General features: G+C 40.1%; 1 long non-coding RNA gene across 1 annotated transcript; it reads left to right on the top strand.

Moving 5' to 3' along the window:
- Positions 1 to 15,711: 15,711 nt before the first annotated feature.
- Positions 15,712 to 17,145, top strand: LOC126594269 (uncharacterized). Its single transcript, XR_007613197.1, has 2 exons — positions 15,712 to 15,781; positions 15,915 to 17,145. It is a non-coding gene; the product is annotated as an uncharacterized LOC126594269 (long non-coding RNA).
- The last annotated feature ends 384 nt before the right edge of the window (positions 17,146 to 17,529 follow it).

The following is a 17,529-nucleotide window of genomic DNA, read 5'->3' on the forward strand; positions in this document are numbered from 1 at the left end:
CCGAACCCAGAAGAGAAGAAAAAAGAGGAGGAGGAGGAAGAAGAAGAAGAAAAAAAAAAGGAGGGACCGAACCAGAAAGAGGAAGAAGAAGAAGAGAAGAAGAAAGAGGAGGAGGAGGAAGAAGAAGAAGAAAAAAAAAAAAGAATGATCGAACCTCTGCAACCCAGAAGAAGAAGAACACAAAAAAAAAAAAAAAAAAAAGGACCGAACCCAGAATAAGAAGAATAAGAAAAAGAAGAAAAAAAAAAGTGGCAGACAGGTTTTTAAAAAAATAAAATAAAATATTATTTTATTTGCCACGTGTCAGACATTTGGCAGCCACGTGGCATATATGTGGCAGCCACGTCAGCATTTAACATATCCATGGATGGAAAATGTAACGGTTGTATGAAATTGAAATAAAATAATACTTGAGGTATGAAAGTGAAATGTTTTAAAGATGTTGTATAAGATTGTAATAAACCTCAAACCTGAGGGGCTACTATGTAATTTACCCAAGAGAAAAATAAGCATGGTTAAGCATGCTTGAGCCCCCAACCCTACTCTAATTTTTTGCCAGTAATCAAATCCAATAGCACAACACGTGATATTATCCAACGGACTCCAGAGGTGTAGTATATGGATTTCGAATTATACAAAAAGGAAAGACAAACTGAAGCAAAGACACCCAACTCAATATACAAACTGACCCTAATATTTTAAGCCTTAAAACCTCCATGTTGTTAGGTTCTTCATTTATTTCCAGTTACCTTTTATATATAATTACTTTTTATCTGTTTATCGCTATGCTACAAGTCTTTTAGACTACCTTCAACACTTGGGTTAAACTTAATTTTGTTAACCCAGAAAATTTAGATTTTAACTCAGAAATAGTTTTTTACTCTAATGGTTCTGGGTAAACATTTTAGGCCTAGATTATTTATTAATGAATTTAGGCTAAATTTTTTTTGGGTAACTTTTTAAAAATAAAATTTATGTAGAATATCATAATTGTTGCAGTCATATTTAGAATAGGAATGTGATTCTATAAATCCTAGGAAATCTGGGAATGTATCTTATATTCCTATTAGGATTAGATTACCTATTAAATATTGTAATCCTAAAGGGAAATGTTTTACCCTTCCTATTACTATAAATAAAGGCACAATGGGGTGAATCAAACACAGCTCACAATTAAATCAATCTCTCTTCTTTCTAATAGTGGTTGGCCCCCTCTCTCGCTCTCTAAACCCTAGATCGTTCAATCAAATAGGCCTACAACACGTTAGTAGCACGCTCTTGCCAGAAACTGAGGAATTGAAGCATCGTAGGAGGAGGCTATTATCCACCAAATTCAAAGGCTTATTTGTTTTCTGCTTTCTTCACCACGGGCCTGCAGCCCTGCCTACACCAGCGTCTGCAAGCCTTCCTGCTTGCTGGACCTTGTTGTTGCCTTAGCCCGCAGCCGATTCCACCAGCCCAGTCGGTTGGGTCTTTTCCACAAGTCTGCATCAGCCAGTTCATGGGGCTAGGCCTTGTCCCACGCACACGCAACCTGCAACCCAATTTTCCTAGGCCTGCCTGTGACCCCCATTTTTTTTCGGTCCACACGAACAACCCAGCTATGGCTAGGGTTCCTCCCATTCCCGTAAGGCTTTTAGGCTTATTTTTCTTTCACCCCGTGGCATGCATCCACCATCCAAGGACCTTTGGGCCTTGCCTTATGCTTAAGGCACCCAAACATGTGCCCCTTAACCCACGGCACCAAGCCCAAAATTATTTTGGGGCTATATTTTTTATCCAATAATATTATTTTAATATTATTTAGCTTCTACAATCGACCCCGTATGGCCCGATTTATTGAATTAATTAAAAGTTACCTGTAGTCCATTAATCTGATAATGAATCCAAAATTATTGACCTGAAGATCACTTTTGGACATTAACGATTCAATAATTTATTTTTTATTCTTTGAATCGTCATATATTTTCGTAGTAACGAAGCTCTCACACTTGAGTTCCTGAAGAACCTCAAATCCACTACACTTAGTTAGTATATTGCATTCTACGTTTCTTGTAGGAACCTCTCATTATAAACTAATTGTTCATAAAACTAAATTGAACCTATAGTTTCAAATTTAGTGCCTTTGAAACCCGTAGTTTTCATGCATAAATTAAACCACTACATGTCTATAGAACCTGTATGTTCTACAATATATGTTTATGGCTTACAATATGACTAATCACGTTTTCTCCCTCCGTTTTAGGGACATGTCGAACTTGAACAAGCTCGATTTCTCCGCTCTAGAAGTCTCTGAAAGAAACTATCTGAAGTGGGTTCAAGACGTGAAGCTCCATCTCACTGCAAAGGGTATTAGAGCCACCATCGAGGCATCTATCGTCGACAAACCTGTTGACGAAGCTCAGAAGGCTACTGCAATGATCTTTATCCGAAGACATATTTATGATGCACTGCAGACTGAGTATCTCACTGAGGAGGACCCACACCATCTGGCTTGCTCTTACCGACAGTTTCGATCACCAGAAAGACATATACTTGCCTGAAGCAAGACATGATTGGTAGCATCTTCGCTTCCAGGACTTTAAGTCCGTGAATGAATACAACTCTGAAGTTTGTAAAATCTGTTTTCTGTTGAAATTCTGCAAAATGGAACTAACCGAATCAGATCTCTTGGAGAAGACCTATTCGACCTTTCATGCCACCAATATTGTCCTACAGCAACAATATAGGGCACAGAAACTTCTCGTTGAAAAGAGGAACCAACTTTTAATGAAGAATCATCAAGCTCAACCCACTGGCTCGAATGTCGCGCCTAAAACGCATGCGACCTATTCTAACAGCCATAAATGACGAAAGAACCATTGTGGCAGTGGCAATGGGCGACAAGCCCAACCACAGGCCTAAAGTCAACAGAGTGCCACACCTATGGGAGGAAATGTGACCCAGCAGCGTCCACCACTTGCCCCTAAGGTCCCAAACTTCAAGAACAAGGGAAAAGCTCCCGTTCAGGCTACTTCTACTGAACTAGACATGTGTTATTACTGTGGATCAAGAGATCATTGGTCACACGTATGCCAAACTTTCCCTGAGGCTATTGCCAAGTATCATTCCCGTCGTGAGTCTAACTTTGCACATGTGGATCATCCGGAAGATGCTACTACATCAATGGAGATATTGGATTTCCAGGAGGCATCAACACCTATGAATGAATAAATTAGACATGTATTTAGGGTGTTTACCCCTAATGGCCGAACCCACTAGGAGTGGCCAGCCCTACCCCCCCTATTTTGCTAGGTTTATGGTTTAATTTTGAACAATTTTTCTAAGTATTTGGAATAATTTGTTTAGTTTTGGTTTGTTTTGAATTATGGATTGTTATTTGAATGGATATTATTTTCTCGAATTGCTTAATTGAATGAATGGACTTATATTTATACATGTGACCAATTCAATCAATTTATTTCTAGGTATGTTTAGTGGGGAAGTTAATTGTCTGGCAGATAGTGCAACCACGCATACCATATTGCTTGAACGACACTATTTTACTAACTTCATACCCAAGAAAGCTCATTTGACAACTCTCTCAGGCTCATCCAACCTGATTGAAGGATACGGAAAGGCACGTATCATGTTGTCTAATGGTACAATTCTGACCATTAAGGAGGCACTATATTCTCCATGTTCCGGAAGAACGTTGCTGAGTTTTAAAGATATTCGAGATAATCAATATCATCTTGAAACCATTGAAGATCATGTTCTGAATTTCTTTGTATCACTTCGTATGAATATGGCCAAAAGCATATTCACGAGAAGTTGAAACGCTTGCCGAATGGGCTGTACATCACAACCATTCGCGGCTTAGAAGCCCATAGTGTGGTCGACCCTATGCCTGAGTTCCCGGACACTTTGTTGTTTTGGCATGATCGTTTGGGACATCCTGGACATGACATGATGTGCCATATCCTCGAATCTTCACACGGGCATAAGTTACATCCCTATGTTGGACTCCCACCATGCAAAGCATGTTCTTTAGGGAAGTTAAATACTCAACCCTCATATACAAAGATTATTCATAACCCCCCTAAATTTCTTCAGAGGATTCAAGGGGACATTTATGGACCAATCCAACCAACCTGCGGACCATTTAGATACTTTATGGTGTTGGTTGATGCATCGACACGATGGTCACATGTTTGCTTGTTGTCCACACGCAACGTCATGTTTGCTAAACTCCTAGCTCAAATCATTAAGCTAAGGGCTCACCACCCTGATTATCTGATCAAGTCGATCCGACTGGATAACGCTAAAGAGTTTACGTCACAGACTTTTGACGATTATTGCATGTCAGTAGGGATTAATGTGGAACATCATGTGCCCCATGTTCACACCCAAAACGGCATGGCAGAAGCTTTCATAAAGCGCCTTCAATTGATAGCTTGGACTTTGGTTATGAGAACCAAACTGCCGGTATCTGCCTAGGCTATGCAATATTGCATGCATCTATGTTGGTCCGCCTGAGGCCCACCACTACCCAACCACATTCACCGTTACAGTTGGTCACTGGATACGTGTCTGACGTCTCGCATTTACGGGTGTTTGTGTGCCCCATTTATGTGCCAATAGCGCCGCCACTACATACCAAAATGGGTATTCAAAGAAAAATGGGAATCTATGTTGGTTATGATTCGCCATCAATTGTTCGCTACTTAGAACCCTTGACATGAGATCTCTTTACCACACGTTTTGCGGATTGTCACTTTGATGAGACAGTCTACCGGTCGTTAGAGGGAGATAAGCATGCTAACGTTCCCGTAGAAGGCCGCGAATTGTCGTGGTATGCTCCTCTATGTCTCATTTAGATCCCCGTACTGCCAGTCTGAAACTGAGGTGCGTCAAATTATAGATCTTCAGAGCATTGCTCAAAGCATGCCGGATGCTTTTAATGATCTAGCAAAGGTGACAAGATTACACATACCCGCTGCAAACACACTTGCAAGGATAAATGTACCCCGTGTACGTCAACAACCCGCCTGGAAAAGTCGGACCGTCCCCAAAGGTGGGGAGCCTGCACCCTCCACGCGACAAGGTACATTGGCGGCTAGCCAAACATCTGCTCCGACCCTAAAGTGTGGCAAACCCTTTGGTTCAAAGGATTCACAACCCTGGAAAAGGAAAATGGCACTAACTAGTAACCCTAGTTTAAATCCAACCATCGTTCACTCATCTGTTCCAACGTATGAGGTTATTCTAGATTACGGTGATGATTCAGATGAAACATGGCGGCCTCCTGAGAATCGCGAGATTTTGGTCCACTACACAGTATTGGATGAGGTTTAGAATAGGAATGAGATGATCATCGACGATTCAATCTCGTACTCAGTAGCTACTGACATCATGCTTAGCGATGAAGTTAAACCATGTTTCATCGATGAATGCCGACGTAGAACCGATTGGTCAAACTGGAAACAAGCAATCCAGGTCGAACTCGATTCACTCGCGAAATGTAAGGTATTTGGACATATTGTTCCTACACCTCCAAGCGTGAAGCCCATTGACTACAAGTGGGTTTTCATGAGGAAGCGTAATGAGAATAATGAAATAGTGCGATACAAAGCACGCCTCGTAGCGCAAGGCTTCTCTCAGCGCCCAGGGATTGATTACGAGGAGAAGTATTCCCCTGTAATAGATGTTATAACGTTCCGCTACCTAATTAGTTTGGTAGTTTCTGAAAAACTGAATTTGCAACTTATGGACATGGTAACCGCATATCTCTATGGGGATCTAGATACGGAAATTTATATGAAAGTTCTAGAAGGACTTCCATTGACTGGTTCAAATAGTTCTAAACCACGGAACACTCTCTCAATTAGGTTGAGGAGGTCACTCTACAGATTAAAACAATTCGGGCAGATGTGGTATAACCGTCTAAGTGAATATTTGACAAGTCTGGGTTATGTGAATAACGAACTATGCCCATGCATGTTCATAAAGAAGTCACATTCCGGATTTACAATCGTTGCAGTTTATGTCGATGATATGAACCTTATTGGGACTCACGCAGAGCTTGAGGAAATTGCTACATACTTGAAATCAGAATTTGAGATGAAGGATCTTGGGAAAACTCGATACTGCCTCGGCCTGGAGATCGAGCATTGTTCGGATGAAATCCTAGTACATCAATCGAACTACACCCAAAAGGTGTTGCGATGTTTTAATGAGGATAAAGCGAAGCCTTTGAGTACACCCATGGTCGTTCAAACTCTAGATGTTAAACGATATCCCTTCCATCCAAAGGAGAATGAGGAAGAGATTTTGGAACCCGAAGTTCCTTACCTAAGTGCAATGGGGCTTTATTGTACTTGGCTCAGTGCACGAGACCCGACATCTCCTTCGCTGTGAATCTATTGGCTAGATACAGCAATGCGCCCACACACAGGCACTGGAATGGTGTTAAAGACATTTTCTGCTACCTCAAAGGTACTACGAATTTGGGCTTGTTCTATACCTGCGAATCTCCAAGTGTTGCCGCCCCATATGACCTTCAGATTGATTCTCGCCTTGTTGGTTATGCAGATGCTGGATATCTGTTTGACCCACACATAGCACGTTCTCAAACGAGTTATGTCTTTATCGTTGGAAACACCGCTATATCTTAAAGGTCTACCAAGCAAACGCTAGTTACGACTTCGTCAAACCATGCTGAGATTCTCGCCTTACATGAAGCATCGCATGAGTGCTTTTGGCTTAGAGCAGTTATGAAACATATTCGAAGCACTAGTGGTCTTACATCAGTCGTTGACCTTCCTACGACGATCTTTGAAGACAAGGCAGCATGTATTGAGCAACTGAAGAAGGGATACATCAAGGAAGACAACACTAAGCACATAGCACCGAAGTTTTTTTACTCATACTAGCAGCAGCAGCATCAGAACATTGAAGTCAAGCAAATCCGTTCCCAGGACAACTTGGCCGATCTCTTTACCAAGTTATTGCCCAAGTCTACATTTCAGAAGCTCGTCCAAGGAATTGGTATGCGTAAATGATCTGAGTTGAATCGCTTGTAGTTCTCTTATTTAGAAGTTATGTCTAACTCAAGGGGAGTATCTAGAAGCATACTCACATGATCTTAATGTACTCTTTTTCCTACGATTAGGAGCATTTTTCCCACTGGGTTTTTGCTACCTAACGAGGTTTTAATGAGGCATCCATCCTGGGATGATTATACTTCGTTGAGTTCACTACCTTCGTCCAGTTTGACGTTCGTTTTAGACATTATGCATACTTCTCACTTTTCTCCTTAGTCTATAGGTTTTCCACATGCCTTGGGTTTTACCATAGCAGAGTTTTGTGAGTTTTACTACAAATGTATACTTCACTTAAATTTGAGACTCGCGATCACCCGTTGTGCCGATGACTTCATCAACTATTCTACCTTATCTGCTGAAGATCTGATGCGATGGTTTGTTGAGTATTTACATACTCAAGGGGGAGTGTTGCAGTCATATTTAGAATAGGAATGTGATTGTGTAAATCCTAGGGAATCTGGGAATGTATCTTATATTCCTATTAGGATTAGATTACCTATTAAATATTGTAATCCTAATGGGAAAGGTTTTACCCTTCCTACTACTATAAATAAAGGCACAATGGGGTGAATGAAACACACCTTACAATTAAATCAATCTATCTTCTCTCTAATAGTGGCCGGCCCCCTCTCTCTCTCTAAACCTTAGATCGTTCAATCAAATAAGCCTACAACAATAATTTATTTTTATAAACATTTTAATCTAAATATATTTTGATTATGAGAAAAGTTGAAAATTCATTAAACCGACCCCATGAAAATGAATTTATAAAGTTTTTGGGTGAATTTTGATTTGAATATATTTTTTCAATTATTTTAGCTGTTGTATTTAAAAATTCCAGGTTAAATTTGCCTAAAATTTTAGGTTTTAACCCAAAACTTATTTTTGACCCAATCATTAGAGAATGATTTGGTTAGTTCTTAGGTTTTAACCCAAGGGTTTTTTTTTTTTTTTTTTTGTCGAGGTTCAAACCTAATACATTTCACTTAAAATAAAGAGATATATATATATATACCATTAGAATATAGTCTTAAGTGACAAGAACACTGCTTGTTTTATTAATTAGCTCATATGTTATATTCGTTTTATTAATTAGCTCATACGCTATACTATGTGTGATTATATACTTGTTTTTAAAGAAAATTTGCTTTATACAATAAGATAATAAAGTACGGTAAATTACATTTTGCACCATTAAGTTTGAGATCAATTACAATCTCATATAATATCTTTAAAATATTTCAATCTCATACATTACTTATTATTTTATTTCAAATTCATATTTTCGTTAGTCAAACTGTTAGTTTAACTCTTAAATAATGATGTGGCTACTATTGGTTCTATTTTTTATTGCTAATGTGAGAATTAATTGTGCCATGTAAATAAAAATTACATAAAAAATCTATTTAATAAATAAAACCAATTTAAATATAATATTAATCTAAAACAAAATTAAAATATAAAAGGGCCCACTACTTTTCTCCATCTCTTCCCCATCTTCATCTCCAGTAACCTCTCTTTCGCTGAAAGCCAATGGCCGAACCATCCATCAGTGTTAGGTTCAGTCTCAGTTCCTTATCTCAACCTGCAAGTAGCAGGTGACAATGGCGGTGGGATGTAGGGAAAGAGACATAGAGAGAGAAAGAGAGAATATTTTTTTTTTATATATTGTTTTTTGATCTGAATCCACATTACAACGTTTCTTCTACTATTGAGGAATATATTCCAATCTCACACAACAATTGCCAGCTAGCCATTCACTAATTAACTAATTAAACCCAATAAAACGACTTAAGTAACACTTAACAGACTTATCATTGTGATCAAGTAAAACAGAGCCCTAACATTTACTCGCCCCTTCGAAAATGGACCTTGTCCTTAAGGTCAAGGCTAGAACTTGAAATCGGGAAACCGTGTAGAAAAATCATCATAGTCCTCCCAAGTTGAGTCATCATCAGAACCAAATTGCCATTTCACCAACAACTGAACTCCTGCTGCATTACCTTTCTTATAGACTATTCTTTTCAGTACAGATTATGGTTCCTTGGTACACACATCTTCACCTTGCAACACTGGAAGTAATGGAATGGGAGTGACATGTGGGCCTAGGTGCTTCTTGAGGCAACTAACATGGAAGCCATGGTGAATTTTGGATTCTAGTGGCAGTTTTAACTTGTAGGCAACAGGGCCAATTCTCTCCAATATCTCACACGGACCATAGAATCTGGGGTGGAGTTTGTGGTGAGTGTGAATAGCAAGGGATTGGAGTTGATATGGGAAGAGTTTCAAATAGACCAAGTCCCTCACAACAAATTCTTTCTCCCTGCGGTGCTTATCCGCTTGAGCCCTCGTGTGATTCTTTGACACCAACAAATTAGTTTTAAGCATGGAAAGCAACATATCCCGTTCTAGTAGCCCTTGTTCCACGACATCCAATTTCGATGTGCCTCTCTCATAAGAAGCCACATGAGAAGGAAGATAGTCATAAACAATTTCAAAGGGGGTGAATTGAGTGAAGATGTGGAAGGAGGTGTTATAACTCCATTCGGCCTATGAGAGCCAATGAAGCCATTTCTTGGGATGGCAACTTGTGAAGCATCGCAGGTAGGTCTCAATGCACCTATTCACCACCTTAATCTGCTCATCACTTTAAGGATGGTACCCAGAGCTCATGCACAGTTTAGAGCCTTGCAACTTGAAAAACTCCTTCCAGAAGGCACTCAAGAAAATGGTGTCCTTGTCACTGACAATAGTTGCGGGCATGCCATGCAGTTTGAATACATTGTCCACAAAGGCCTGAGCCACAATTTGGGCAATGTAGGGAAGTCTGAGTGCAATGAAATGGGCAAATTTGGACAGCCTATCCACCACCACCATAATGACCGTCTTACCCTTGTAGTTGGGAAGGCCCGTGATAAAATCCATTCTGATATCTTGCCATACCTTATCAGGAATGGGCAGGGGCTGTAGTAATCCGGAAGGTGCTAATGTTTCATATTTGTTTTGTTGGCAAGGTCCACACTCCGAAACCCATAACTTGATGTCCTTCTTCATGTCAGGCCAATAGAAATTGCATTTCAACCTTTGGTAAGTCTTAAAAACTCATTCATGACCCGCTGTAGGTGTACTGTGATGCTCCTCGAAGAGCTTCCTCCGCCAAGTACAAGTGGGGCTGATCACTCTGTGTGACTTATATGTTAAGAAGCCATTATCAATGGAATAATGGGATTGCTTGGTATCTGTGGCCAAGTCCTGAGAAAGGTGTAACACCTCTTGCATTTTCTGGATAATCCACGCATCATGCTTCAAGTCCCTTCTTAACTCATATAACCACCCATAGTAAGGATAGGTGATGGCTGTGCACTCGACAATTTTCTCAAAGGGTGGCTCTGGTAAAGTGGTAAAACTCGAAAGTCTAGACAAAGCGTCAACCACGACATTGTGTACCCCTTGCTTAAACTGGATCTCATAATCAAAACCCAAGAGCTTGGTCACCCACTTTTGTTGGAATGGAGTAGAGGCTCGTTGATTTAAAAAATGCTTCAAACTACTGTGATCTGTTTTGATAATGAAGTGGTGGCCTTGCAAGTAATTATGCCATTTCTTTGTGGCATGCACAATTGCGATCAACTCTTTCTCATAGGTTGAGAGAGCTTGGTTCCTTGGGCCAAGAGATTTTCTAGTAAATGCGATTGGCCAACCGTTTTGTTAAATGACAGCACTTATTCCTGAACCTGAAGCATCACATTCAATGACAAATAATGCGGAAAGATCAGGCAAGGCTAGTAACTGTGGAGAAGTCATTGCTGTTTTGAGTTGTTCGAAAGCTAAGGCAGCCTCTGAAGACCACTGAAATCCATCCTTTTTAGTCAAATTGTATAAGGGCTGGCAGATTTTTCCATAACCAAGAATAAACTTGCGGTAATAGCCCGTTAATCCCAAGAAGCCTCGAAGAGCCCTGACATTGGAAGGGCGAGGCCATTCAAGAATCGCTTGAATTTTTGCTGGATCAGCCTTGACCCCCTCACGAGAAACAATGTGCCCCAAGTACTCTATTTGACTCTGACCAAAAGAGCACTTTTGTTTTTTCACAAATAATTGGTGTTGCTGCAAAACTTCAAATGCCTTAGCCAGATGTGATAGGTGGTCATCCCAGGTCTTACTGTAAACCAGGATGTCATAAAAAAAAACCAAAATAAATTACCGAAGATAGGGCTTGAAGATGGCATTCATCAAACCTAGAAAAGTGGCCGCAGCGTTAGTCAAGCCAAAAGGCATGACTAAGAACTCGTAGTGTCCTTCATGAGTATGGAATACGGTCTTTTCGATATCGTTAGGATGCATACGAATTTAATGGTACCCGGATCACAAGTTAAGCTTAGAGAAGAACATGGCGCCAAAAAGCTCATCAGGCAAATCATTGATCAACGAAATGGGATATTTATCCTTGATAGTAATTCAATTCAACTCCATGTAGTCCATGCATAGGCGCCAAGTGCCTTCTTTCTTCTTCACCAATAAAACAGGGAAGGAAAATAGACTATGGCTTGGCCGAATGAACCCCTGATTGAGTACGTCCTGTACAGCTCATTCAATTTCACTTTTTTGGACTGGACCATAGTGATATGGTGGAATACTAGGAGGTTTAACCCCCGGCAATAATGGAATATGGTGATCATGTGCACGCGGTGGTGGTAGGGTGGTAGGAACCATGAACACCCCCGTAAATTTGTGCAACAATTCCTGCAATCCACCTAATTGCTGAGGTGACAGATTAGAGGCCTCCATTTTTCCCCCTTCCAAGGAATAAAGTAAGATGCTTAGGTTGGATGAAGGGAATTGTTTCTCAATGTTATGGCAAAAAGTCGCTTGTAACTAGGAGTTGGTAGAAGTGCGAGCTTGTGAGAGTGTATAATGGTCTTGGCTCACAGAGAAATCCAGAGTATACTTTTGGAAGTCCCAAAGCATAGAGCTGATTAAAGAAAGCCATTGAACGCCTAACACGACATCGCACCCGTCTAATGGTAAAGAAAACAGATCTGTATGGCACTGATATGCACCAAGCTACAGAGATAATTATGGACAATATCCCTGACTTATGACCTTTCCCCTATCGGTGATCATGACCTCAAAGGGTTTGGTAGGGTAACAGTGCCAACCAAGCTTCTTGAGTAACCAAGAATCGATAAAATTATGAGTGATGCCCGAATCGAGAAGGACTGTGACAGGTTGCTTCTCCAAGACCCCCTCAATTTTCATGGTTTGCACTGCATAATGGGTCGTAGTGCCAAAGAAAGCAAAAGCACTGAGCTTCATTCCCAACAATGGAAGGTCGACAGCCTCCAAGGATTCATCCACCACTATGTTTAAGGGCTCAGGGATGTCAAGCATGAGAAGCTGCTTAGGAGAACAGTTATGGCCGGGAGCCCATTTCTCAAGACAAAACCAACACTCGCCCTTTTCCTTCTTCCGTTGAACTTCCTCAAGCGTAAACTTCTTATAGGGCAGGTGGTGTGGACAAGGACGAGCTGTGGGTGGTGGAAGGGAGGCGAGAGAAGGTCGGGCAATTGGAGGAGGTTTGGGCGGACAGTGTTTCAAATCACTGAGCTTAGCATCCAATTGAGTAGCAATGGAGATGGCGTCATGAACTGAATTAGGGCGTAGGAGTTTCACATCATAACGCAACTCTTTTTTAAGACCACCCAAAAACAACTTTTCATTAAAATAGGGCCGACATCTGAAGTTCGATTGGCAAGGCGACGAAATTCAGCAACATAATCATGGAGGGTACCTATTTGCCTGAGTTTGAACAAAGATTCAATGCAATCCTCAAAATATGTGGGTCCAAATTCTTGGCACAGAGCGGTGGTGAACGCAGCCTAAATTGGTGTGGAATTGATGCAATCACGCCAACGGAACCATTGCAGCGGCTCACTTTCGAAGTGAAAATAAGCAGTCATAACTTTCTGGTGATCTGGGGTGTGATAGTAAGCAAAGTATTGCTCAGCCTTATAGATCCAAGCTGAAGGATCTTCACCATCTGTGAAACGGGGAAAATCCAAACAATGAGGCCACCGAGGACGAGGAGCGAAACCACCGTCGTCGAAGGAATCGCGCCATTGGAAACGCGAAGTCTCAAGATAACGGAAATCACCGTCGTCAGTCGCGAACGAGGCAGGATTCTAGGGCTCAGGACCTGGAGGAGGTTGAGCAGTAGAGGACCGAACGCCGCCTGGAACCCCAGGGTCGCGATGGAGATACTCCAAGAGAAGGGTGAATTTTATCTCCAATGAGGTGAATCTGGCGTCTGAAGCGGCTTGGATCTGCTGAGGAAGGGCCTCCAAAACAGTTTCCACAGCTGAGAGGCGTGATTCCAGTGTAGACATTCGAGAATTGGTGGTGTGGTGAGGCATACAAGAGGGAGACTCAGGATTGAGAAGATGGTACCAATGTTAAGTTCAGTCCCAGTTCCTTATTTCAACATGCAAGTAGCAGGTGATAATAGCGGTGGGATATAGGGAAAGAGACAGAGAAAGAGAGAATATTTTTTTGATATATTGTTTATTTATCTGAATCCACATTACAACGCTTCTTCCACTACTGAGGAATATATTCCAATCTCACACAACAATTGCCAGCTGGCCATTCACTAATTAACTAATTAAACCCAATAAAACGACTTAAGTAACACTTAACAGACTTATCATTGTGATTAAGTAATACAGAGCCCTAACAATCAGCCATGGGGTTTCCCATCTTGTCCTTCCCCCTCGCCTCACTTTCCTCAGCTAATTTAAGTTTTGAAGCTTTATCCCCACCGGGATTGGTCCCCAATTCACCAAACCCAACCCCCAAATTTTGTCGAATCCAACCAAACCCCTAAATTCGATCCATGTCTCAAATTGTTAGTCCACCTGCGCTCTCTGCCTGAACCACCGCCACCAAATTCATCAGTCGAAGTTTGGGTGTTCACCACTTTGTGCTCTTTCCCTGAAGCACAGGCCCCAGATTCTGCATCGACGACGACCCCTGCTGTAGTCTGCCTAAACCACCACCGCGACCTGCAACAATCATGCCGCCACCAAATTCGTCGTCGACCTATGTCTGACCTCTATACCACAATCCAGTCATCACCTCGTCGTGGTGGGCAAAGTAGTTGTTGGAAATCGTGATTCCATTGGACCTTGAATTTGCGAGCACTGAGTCGGAAAATGTCGTCGCCATCCGATTTGCAACGCCAGTTGACGTGGGTGGGGTTGGAAGCGATGTTGGTGTCACCTGCAAGCTTGCAGTGGTGGACGAAGATGTTGAAGACGTACTGGAGGGGATGGATGATGGGGGTTGGGGCTTTGCATTTGCAGCGTTGGGGTGGAAAGCGGCTGTGGAAGATCTAGGGTTGTTTTTCTTTCTCTATTTAAGTTTTTAGTTATAAAAAAAATATTTAAAAAAAAAACTATTAATTAAATATTTTATATTAGTTGTTTGGCCACGTGGCTCTAGTTTGACAATCATGTCAACACAAATGTGGAATTTATTGTTGCCGCATCAGCACTTAACTGTTAACATAACAAATTTTCTAACGGTTGTATGAAATTAAAATAATATATATAACTAAATGTATGAGATTGAAATATTTAAAATTTGTTGTATAAGTTTACAATTACACACAAACTTGAAGGGGTAAAATATAATTTACCCATACAAGTATGTACAAGAGGTAGATACTACAAAAAGAGACTCTGAAGGGAAGGAAACAAAACAGATTGTTGGGGCTTTCAACCGGGGGTTCAGTGAATTGCATGCTGTCGTAACTGCAGAAGAAGACCCAAACCCATTTAAATTGGGACCAATAAGTGGATGGCTACTCCTGAGGGTAGGAGAGGCGTAAGAAATGTATTTGCAAGTGATGGTAGTAGCCAAGAGGAGTTGGAATGGTGAGTTCCAAGGAGACTAGTCCAGAGGCGTCTCCACGGTCGTTGTGAAACTCATGTTGGAATTCTCACTGCATGATTAATCGAAACAAAATAGGTTCCATTGAGAGAAAAAAAAAAAAAAAATCGATGTAGACGATACACATATTTGTAGCAAAAGTTAGCTAAGCATGCACTTTATGCATGCAGTTGAGCCAAAAGGAGTGAGTCATCGAGTGTTCTGCAAGGATCTGCAACATCAAAAATCAATGTTAACTCTGCTAGTAACAATTCCCAACAAGCTCTTAGAGTATCTTGAATTAGAAAATCACATGAAAATACTTTTTGGAAGAAAATCACTTTAAATACTTCTCCAGTAGCAATTGAGTTTTTATTAAAAACATTACGTGTTTCTAACAAACATGTTTGCATGCAAAAAAAACTCTCTAAAAAAGCATTAATTTCTAAAAAGAAAAAAAAAAAATCAGCTGTGCTTTGGGAGTGACTAGTCATCTCAAAGTATAAAATGCCAACTCATCACAATTCAATAATAACTTGCCAAGTACATAAAGCGCATTTATCCAACAGAGTCATAATTAAACTTAACTCAAATCTTAAGTCACTTACAAATTACCCCACGATGGTCCTGCAACATATACATAACAACCAATTTCACACAACCAACGACAAATACAATTCTCACTCATCAATTTAAACAAATAGATGTGAGAATCCGCTTAAGACTCCTCACCGATAAACACGAAATAAATCGTACACTCTAATATGGTGTGTATGCATGATCTCTGTGAAGACCTAGAATTTTAATTCATTACATATGTATTTTTTATCTCTCTCAAATAGTAACGTAATTTCGGCCCAATTTTATTAAATTAGATTAATATTGTTTTTTTTTTTTCAGCCCAAACAAAAGAGAGAGATCTAGAAGCCACTCTCTAGCTAAACCTACAAACCAACAAAGAGAATTATTTCTTCTTATCATTTCCTTTCCTTATTCATTTTGTAATTACCTTTTACTGTATGCCTAGTGACATTATAGTATACTGATTATTGAAGACTATCTAACTAGGAGGTGGACGGTTTTTAGAAAACGGTGAAAATCTTAAGCAGGAGGTGGGGGGAGCTAGGGCTGTGGAGTCTATGGCTGAAGTTGGCAGTTATGTGAACTTTTGGATTCTGAATGGGGCAGCTAACTAATCTCAGCTATAAAGCAGGTGGGCAGCTAAATAATGTTTGTATTCTTTAATTTGATCTGAAGAAAAACCCTTGAGTACCTATTTCATGTTCCTATCGTCCTTTTTGAAGCTCTGAAAAGGCAAAAGAATTTAAGTTGCATAGTGTTCATAATTTTCTTGGTGCAGATTTCAATACTGTCAGTTTCGTAGTCCCTTCTTTCTTCCTTGTTTTCTTACATTAAAAAGCTTGATTGAAGAGGGGGCATAAGCTTTAAATCGAGTATTTACACAAATTTTCATTTATATTTGATGGTTTAAAACCATGTTCAAAAAGGTCCCTTTGAACCTGTGTAAAACTCTGGTGCAGATTTTTCTGCAAATACTTTCTATTTCAACTCGTGATTTCTCTCCCTCCATATCTCAAATTTTAACAAATTTTATATCGTTGGAAAGATTATTCTTCAAGATTTCCAATTATAATTTCATACATTTTCGTTGAGTTTTGATTTGTGAAAAAAGTTGTTCATAGATATTCTGTCTGCAAAACTGGAAAACATATAAGTTTTTCTGCATTGTTTTTGGTAGGGACGATGAACAGTGATTTTATATTATAGTATTCTATATTTGCTTTATTTGTCATTTCTTTTTACTCCGACATTCAGCTATAGACTTGAGGGTGCCTAAGAGCACGAGAAAAACTAAGGAAAGAAATATTAGCTTGCTTGGAGTCGAGGTAGGGGATTTAGGGATTAATATTTGAATAGAACTCTGTAAGTTAATCATTCACTTATATCTAATCATGTACTTGTATTGATAAGGTTTATATGTTTCTGTTTCTGTTTCTATTATTGATTGAGTGATATGCTTACACAGATACTGCGAGTCTTGAATTTGATATCCTTGATCAATATCGTTGTGATGATTTATGGTTAATAAACTATTGGCATATGATTGGTATATGATGCTTCTAAATATGAACACATTGCATTTCATTATATATTAGGGGTGAAGGAGTTTGTGATTGCATATGAGGCTTGGGTTATGGGTTGGAAACATCTTATGTGGGGTTGAATCCAAATCTGATTCTCCTTTCCTAACAGCTTTTTGATAACCTTTCATGAGCAGAATTTGGCCTAGTGTAAGGGCAAATAGAACGTTTTTACCTTCTGTATGTGGGTGTACTTTTTCTCACCACCCTCAAGTGGTGTGCAATGCTTACCACCTACTTATTACTATTAGATGAGTTTAAACTTGAGATTTGTGTTTACCCGTTACGCAGATCTTGAATTTGAACTCATCCAACGGTGATAAATTGGGTGATAAGCATCACTATTATTTAAG

Source organism: Malus sylvestris, chromosome 12 (genome assembly GCF_916048215.2).
Source record: "Malus sylvestris chromosome 12, drMalSylv7.2, whole genome shotgun sequence".
In the NCBI taxonomy this organism is placed as follows: domain Eukaryota; kingdom Viridiplantae; phylum Streptophyta; class Magnoliopsida; order Rosales; family Rosaceae; genus Malus; species Malus sylvestris.